The 7,733-nt window shown below is 51.0% G+C and overlaps 1 long non-coding RNA gene across 1 annotated transcript; it reads left to right on the forward strand.

The window, feature by feature from the left end:
* The first annotated feature begins 1,768 nt into the window (after positions 1-1,768).
* Positions 1,769-3,480, forward strand: LOC311597844. The gene is made up of 3 exons (XR_014779362.1): positions 1,769-2,092; positions 2,883-2,954; positions 3,059-3,480. It is a non-coding gene; the product is annotated as an uncharacterized lncRNA (long non-coding RNA).
* Positions 3,481-7,733: the final 4,253 nt, after the last annotated feature.

Here is a 7,733-nt window from a genome sequence, read left to right on the forward strand (position 1 = left end):
ATCCCTCTGAATCACTTGGCATGTGATATCTCAGGCCCGGCTTGCTGTGGGGCAGGTTGTAAAGCATGCCCTGACCACATGGAAGTGCTCTGAGCTCAAGGATGAGGGGGTGAAGGGGAGAGGAACTGAAGAAAAGAAACAGGAAAAAAAAAATGGGATGTAGGCACAGTGCTGTGTCATTAGCAAGGAACAAGCAAGGTATGTGGAGAGGGTGGCAGGTCAAGGGTCAGGGCCTGGTCACTAACAAGGGATGTTTTAGTCATGGGAAGCGTGTGGTTAGATCCAAATGTTCGACTATTGCCTATGGTTCCTGGAGGCCAGCATCCTTCAGGGATGGAGAGGAGAGCCTGGAGACCGCAGGGAGGGCCTAGGGAGAGAAGGAGACGCATATGCATGGGCAGAACAGGAAGGATTTGTGTCTTTGCAGGAGGGTCCTGAGGAGAATTCCTAGACCCTTTGAGCAGGGTCGCTTTTAATGGTTTCCAGCTGACCCTTCCCAAGCTTCATAGCCCTGTGCCAGAGACCCTTTGCACCAGGGGTGCAGGGGACACCCCAGGGCACTGCTCAGGAGGTCCCTCAGATGAAGGGCTTACCGCCTGCTGCTGGAAGAGGAGAATCTGGCCTGCAGACGAGTCCTTCCCCCTGAGCAGAGGAAGCCTCTGGTCCTAGGGCCTTGTCCTCCCAGTGGCAGCTGCAGCCAAGGACTGGCCAGAAAGCAGCTGGAGGCCTGAACCTCATGCCCAACTCAGGTCAGCTCCTCAGCGACAGAACCCTACAGCCTGTGTGGTGAAGTCACAGCCCAGCTTCTCCCTCTGCCCCTTGCTGCTTCCATCCCCCTACCGCGTGTCCCCATAAATCTTCAACATGCCCCTCTCCCGAAAGCCGGCTTTGAGGAAGCCCGCCTGCCACTAGCTGCCGTCACTGTCTCCACTCTCAGTTGTGTTTCTAAGCAGCAGCTGGTGACCTGGAAAAGGAAGAGAAGACTGAGCCTGGGGGCTGCTGGCTGCCTGCGGCAGGGTGGAGAGGCTTGTCCCTGCAGCCTGGGCCTGAGCTAGGGCTGGCAGCAAATCCTTCCATCTGCCATTCTCCCCATCCTATAGACAGAGAAACTGAGGGCAGAGAAGGGTACACCTGCCCCAGCCATTTAGTGCCTATTAATAAGGTCTGGGGAGAGGGTTCTATAGGTCTACTTCCTACCCCAGCTTTGCTAGTTTTTTCCAGCACCTCTTCCTTCTGAGCCTGGCACACGGTCTGAGGGTCAGGTACCCTGGTTAGGTTGACTGTTACCAATTACCCCCTAAGCAAGAGTAAGATACCATCTGAAAGCTCCTTTCAGCAATCCGAGCCTGCCCAGCCCTGGTGGGGGGGGTAGGGAGGATGGGATGAACTGGGACCCGTGGGCAGGCATTCATCTGACTGGCACAGAAGAGCAAACAGACGGGAAGGAAATCAATTTGAATGTTTGATTAATTTTAATTTTTAATTTGCACGGAGAGTAACGCCACCCCATTTGACACCGCGTCCTCACTGCGAGCGGCTGGCGTTCGCCATGGCTGCCACCACCACCACCTCGAGTGCCCAAGGCTCCCTGCCCTTCTGTCAGGCAAGCTATTCGATGTAGCACATTGGCCTAGGCAGCACAAAGGGTCCCCTCCAGAGGCCTCTAGCCAGCCTGCCCAAGGTTCAATGTCTGTACTTCTGTCTCTATGTGAAAGCGGGGCGGGGGGGGGGGGCAGGAGGGTGTGCAGGGTGGGCAGGGCAGGGCACATTAGACAATATCTGTCCCAAAGTCAGCATGTACCAATGCACTCACACATGACAAAGGACCAACTAGAGGGACAAGGAGAATGTGCCTCAGTGAGCAGGTGCTACTGCCTTCAAGAAAGACCCCACACTTAGAGCTTGTCTACATTAAAATTGGAACCACTCCTGTCGCTCTGAGACCCAGAACTCTTCCAGTTTTTGTTTTTGCCTTTTTTTTTTTTTTTTTAATTTGGGATCCAACCACGAATGGCTAGCAAAAAGCTGACCTGGTCTGGGAGAAGCTAAGTCTCCTTGCTGTGCAGATCTTGATCCTCTTCCCCCAAGCCAGGTAAGACACCGAAATTAATGTCGCGAGAAGGAAGCTCTAAAATAAGACAGGTTTTGTGAGACTCCTGCCTCTGTTGCTTCTTAGCTGGGCCACCCTGGGCAAGTCACATGATCTTGCTGAACATGGCCTTTAAGACTTGCAATTACGTTGTTTCCTGCTCGCTGTCTGGACTCACCTCTCAGTACCTACAGGGTACGGAGCTCACAATGGCCTCCTGGAAGCCTTCCCTAATGACACCTTTTCTCCTTTCTACTGGGTGGCCTCAAACCCAGATACACGCACGCGCGCGCGCGCACACACACGCACACACACACACACACACACACACACACACACACACACCCTTGGACCTTAATAGCCCAACTGCAAGCTTCCTATTCTGCCTGGCTGAGCATTCTTCAAAGCATGCATCTATGAATCAAGTCCAAGTTCCTCTCCAGTTGTATAGGCCTATCTCCCAAAACCCTCAAATCCTTGTCCCTTTCTCCCCTCGTCTCAATAAACAACTCCCCAGTCTGCCAGCTGCTTAAGCCTGAGAGCTGAGAGTTACCAGAACTCCTCTCTCTGTCTCATTCCCACATTCTGCTCTGCCCCGGCCTTAGGTCCCCACCCCCAACCCTCTCTCTGATGGGGCCTGCAGACAGATACTCTATAGACGACAGAGCCAGGCAAGCCCTCTGGAAAGAGTCTATCCCTGTGCTAGATGGAGAAACAAGGTCTCACGTGTTACTGTAGTTTTACCTGTGTATCACTCTGTATTTTCCATATCTTCTTGCCCTGTGACCATGAGGAGAAGGATACCAAGGCATCCTGAAGTTCTGGCCCTCTTCTTCCTTACACCCGTGCCAGGAAGATGTTACAGGTAAGGACTGAGGACCTGGGATGTGTTCCAAGTCCTGAGCCGACTAAATAATCCACTAATAAGAACTCATGAGAATCAGACCTCACGTCTGGGCAACTCCACAGCACAGCCCCTAGATGTCTCCGTCACCGCTGGATGTGACCACAGCAGCAAGTGAGAAGGAGCCTCAACCAGTGACTGTTCACTGTGCCCATCTCCCATCCCTACCAGTGCCTGCAACTCCACCACTGCACCTGGCTGGGGCTACCCATGATGGCTCTGATGCAAGTTGAATGCCTGCCCTGACCACTGGCGGTGCTGGCCCCAGGCTGGGAGAGAGGCATGAAGAATCATCTAGCCAAGCCTCCCAGAGGCAACACGGCAGCAGGAGCAAAGCTCCTTTATTGAATATCTTTGCATGCTGGGCTCCGTGCTAAAAAGCTTCACAAGTTTGAGGTTTGTTCTCCCTCCCTGAGGCTCCAAGGCCCCCCACACACACACACCCCAGTAGTCCCAAGTATCATCAACCCCTCTGGGTCTCAGTTTCCTCCCCTGTAAAATAAAATTAGTAATAATAACCATTTCTAGAGGCTGTTGGGTAATTAAATGAGAAAAGGTATGTAAAGTGCTTCCTACAGTAGCAGACACAAAGTAGATGCTAATCAAATGCTAATTATAGATGAGATAACTCATGTGATAAGGCCTGGGAACCCGCTCGGTTTATGCTTGTCAAACCCAAGCTGTTAATAAGGTAAATGCTCCTCTTCTTACTGCTGGGTGGAGGTGGGAGCGGAGAGGGGTGGGGTGGGGGGTAAGGGACAAAAGACTTTAGAAATTTGGAGCACTGATGCTAAGACAAGGCAGGGACAGGGAACAAGGCCACCAGAGGCCAGGCCTGTTCCTGCTTGAAAGCTTTCCCCATGAGGTTTAGCTATGAGTGGGCTAACTCCAAAGGCCCTATGTCCCCTGGATAGAACCAAGCCTAGATTCAAGGAGAAAGAAAGAGCTTTCCTCATGACAAGGCGAAGGGGAGGGGCACAGATGCCAAGTAAGACAGAAACATTGGGAAAACAGGCACATGACAGCCAAAACTACACTGCTTGTGCTCCAGATATGATTAGCCTTTAACTGCATTTTTTTTTCTTCTCAGAGGAGATGTGTCAAGGGTGCTGAGGTATCAATAAACAAGAGACAAGCTTGCCTAAGGTTACTGCCAATAAGATGCAGGGCAAAGGTTGAAGCCTGGGTCTCCCTTGCTCTAAAGGCTGCTTGGACCACAAGGGAGAAAGCTAGGGTCAGGATCCAGCCTCCCTTCTGCAGCTCAGATCTATGGCCCAGAGCAGTACACCTCCCAGCACCCAAACCCCTACTCCCCCAAAGAGCCTTGCCATTGCTCGGTGGCTTACAACGCAGGGGCACGTCTGCCTCCACCCATCCGTAGGCCTGGGAAGAAAGAAGAGGAGCACCAGGGAAAGAATTTGCCCATGGGTCAGAGTTGGGGCAGCAAAGCTTAGTGCTACAAAGTACTAACACTTCATTCCTTCAAGTGCTCCATACATGCTAGCTTCATTCTGACAGTAATCTATGAAGGATGCATTGTATCCTCATCTCACAGATGAAGAAATTAAGGCATGGAGGTTAAGCAATTCGCCCAAAGTTTCACAGCCTGAGAGTGACAGGGCCTAGCTTTGTTTTCAGGTCAGGAGGTGGCAGAGGTCATTTGCCTACCCAAATGGTGAAGTACTGCTACACACCAAGAACTTCACAGATGGAGATAAGGGCAGGATGCAGCTGATGGCATTTCTTTCTTTCTTTCTTTCTTTTTTTTTTTTTAAAGTTTTTTGTTTGTTTGTTTGTTTGTTTGTTTTTAGTTTTTGGGACAGGTTTCTCTGTGTAGCCTTGACTGTCCTGGACTCACTTTGTAGACCAGGCTGGCCTCGAACTCACAGAGATCCACCTACCTCTGCCTCCCAAATGCTGGGATTAAAGGCGTGAGCCACCATGCACTGCTCACTGATGGTATTTCTATTTGTTCTGGAGAAACCTGTGTCTTCAGACCCAGCAAAGGAGACCAGCTATGCCGCAGTTTTGCCTCTACTCCATGACACACAGACCAAGTAGTTGGACCACACAGAAATGAGATCACTGACCCACAGAATGACATGGGAAGCCTAGTTACTCCAGGCACCCCATCCTGGTTTCCGTTCATGGTATGATTCTCAATATCTACCATATCCTACAAAGCTGGACTCATGCCTCCAATTCCCAGGAAAAGGGGTGCTTTCCAGGGTCCTGAAACTCTTCCCTGGTATGGGCAAGGTTTCTGGAGACCCTGGTACTCTGGAGTCTTTAAAAACCAATCATACAGGAGGGAAAGAGATGGTTCAGCCATTAAGAGTTACTTCTTGCTCTTGCAGAGGACCAGAGTTTGGTTCTCAGTACCCATAATCACCTGTAACTTTTGCTCCAGGGGATCCATCTCCTAGCCTGTACCAGTACCTGAACTCACACAGAGAGAAACTCCGCCCCCCCCCCCCTCTCTCTCTCTCACACACACACATACACACACACACACACACACACACACACACACACACTAAAATTTTTAAATGAAATCTTTATAAGGCCAGGCAGGTGAAATCACTATTTTGGGCATGTTCTATTGGCCTTAACATACATGGACGGCTCATTCTTAAATTCTACCATAAATAGAACCCCTTTTGAGAAGGTCATGAATGAATGCACCTCTCCGTCCTGCCTGGGAGTGGCTCTGTTCTCCCTTCAGGGTTCCTGGAGGATGGACCTCACTGAGATGGGGTTACCTGTAGCTCCCAAACTGGAGTTCGCACAGTAGGAAGCATCCAGTGGTTCAGTGACTGTCACCAATAGACACTGACATTATCATCTACTTTCAAGCTTCTCTTCTGGGGTAGCAACCACACCCGGATGAGTACCCTAGCTGGGGTCTCCAGGAAGCACATACAAATGGAAGGCAAATACCCCATTTGCTGAGTTGGAGAGATGACCAAGTAGCAGCATTTAGAAAGAGGGAAGGAGGCCCCTCCTTCCTGAGGCTGCTCAGACCTCTCCCCTCCTGTGCCTTCCAACGTGGGTAGAGATCTGAGAGGGTCTTCATCTACAACTTCTGATGAGGTTGTCCCATGGTATGACTCAGGGACAAACTGTAATGCTATACTTTTTCCTCCATACTCACTTCTCTGAGCCCTGAGTTTCTCATCCCAGGGAGAAAGCAGAACCTAGGTATTGAAGAAAACAGGGTTCCTCTGCAATGAAAGAAATGGTCTAGCTCATGAGAAAGGCTATGTCCTCCCCCGGCCCCACATTCTCCAACTTAGACCAATTTGGAAGAGGCAAAGCCCATAGAAGATGTCGCTCACTTTTACCGTCGCATTCCTGCCCCACCAGCAGAGGCACAGCCTTGACATCAAGACTTCACTGCAGAGTAACTTTTCTGGCCCCAGCAATGAGTCTGGGATTTCTTGCCTCCTCCTCCCAGCAAACATGGGCACCCATCATGCTCCTGACCTATGCTGGGGTCATCTTCTCACTGACAGTCCCAGCTGGTCTCCATGACAACTGATCAGCATGAGTGTCTGCTGATGAGGAAACTGGGGCTCAAAGAAGTTATTGTCCCAATGTTGCACTAGCTGAGGAGAGGACTGCCACGCCACCCTTTTACAGTATGATGAGAACAGTTCTTCCGGCCCTGTCACAAGTGCTTCACTCCACAGAACTTACTGGAACACAAACCATTGCCTGGAAACAAAACAACAAAAAACCTGAAGGCTAAGGGCCAGGAGGGCCCAGCCACCAGACCATCGCCTGAGGAAAACTAAGCCTCCCTGAGGGACAAGGGACAGGAATACCCAGTCCAGCTGTTATACCTGATCTGGGAAAAACCTGCCCAAATGGCTCCCTGGGTTTTCAAAGAACATGCCATGTGGGCAATGGTCCAGGCCTTAGATTTTTCTTGGAGAGGAAATACAACATCCAAGGCAGAGCATTGCTAGCTGAGGCCAGGCGCATTGAGGGGGTGCACTGAGGAAGTCAGGAGGAAGTGACATCATCATCCTCTCCCACACTGTGAGGTTGCCACAGAGGCAGAAACTACAGCTCAAGGGGAAGCAGGGTTCTTCACAGGTAGGTCCTGACCCAGGCCAGGTCTCCTTCTGCTGCCCAACATCAGTGGCCTGACTCCTCCTGATGGCCAGGGGAAACCCACAGTAGACCCTGGGGTGGGGATGGTGACCCAGGCCTCCACCCAATAAAATGGGCCTGAGCACAGCTGAAGCTCCTGGATGCCCTGAGGCCAGGGGAGACACTGGTTTTGTCTCTGACCTAGCAGTCTGTGCTGGAACAAGCCCAGACTCTGGAAAATGTTAAACCTGTGGGCAGGTGGCCTCTCTTAACTTGGTGCTGGCAACCAGTGGTGGACTAGGCTGGCTATCCTATTTGGAGATGATAGTGGCTCAGCTGCAGGACAGAGTCATTTATATTTCCTGTCCAAAAAAAAAGTTGCTGCTTGGGAGCTAGAAAGATGGCTCAGCAAATAAAGGAAGCTTGGTGACCTGAGCGTGGCCCCTGGGACCCACACTGTAGTAGGAGAAAACCGACTCCATCAAGTTGACCTCTCACTTCCACATGCACACTGTGGCATGCTTACCCCTCTCCTCCTGCTATGCAAAATAAATAGATACAATAAAAAATTAATTTAAAAAAAAAAGCTGAAGGATGGAAAGATGGCTGAGTGGCTAAGAGCACTTGCTGCTCTTACAGAGG

Source organism: Acomys minous (assembly GCF_964271855.1).
Source record: "Acomys minous genome assembly, chromosome: 5".
Taxonomy (NCBI): domain Eukaryota; kingdom Metazoa; phylum Chordata; class Mammalia; order Rodentia; family Muridae; genus Acomys; species Acomys minous.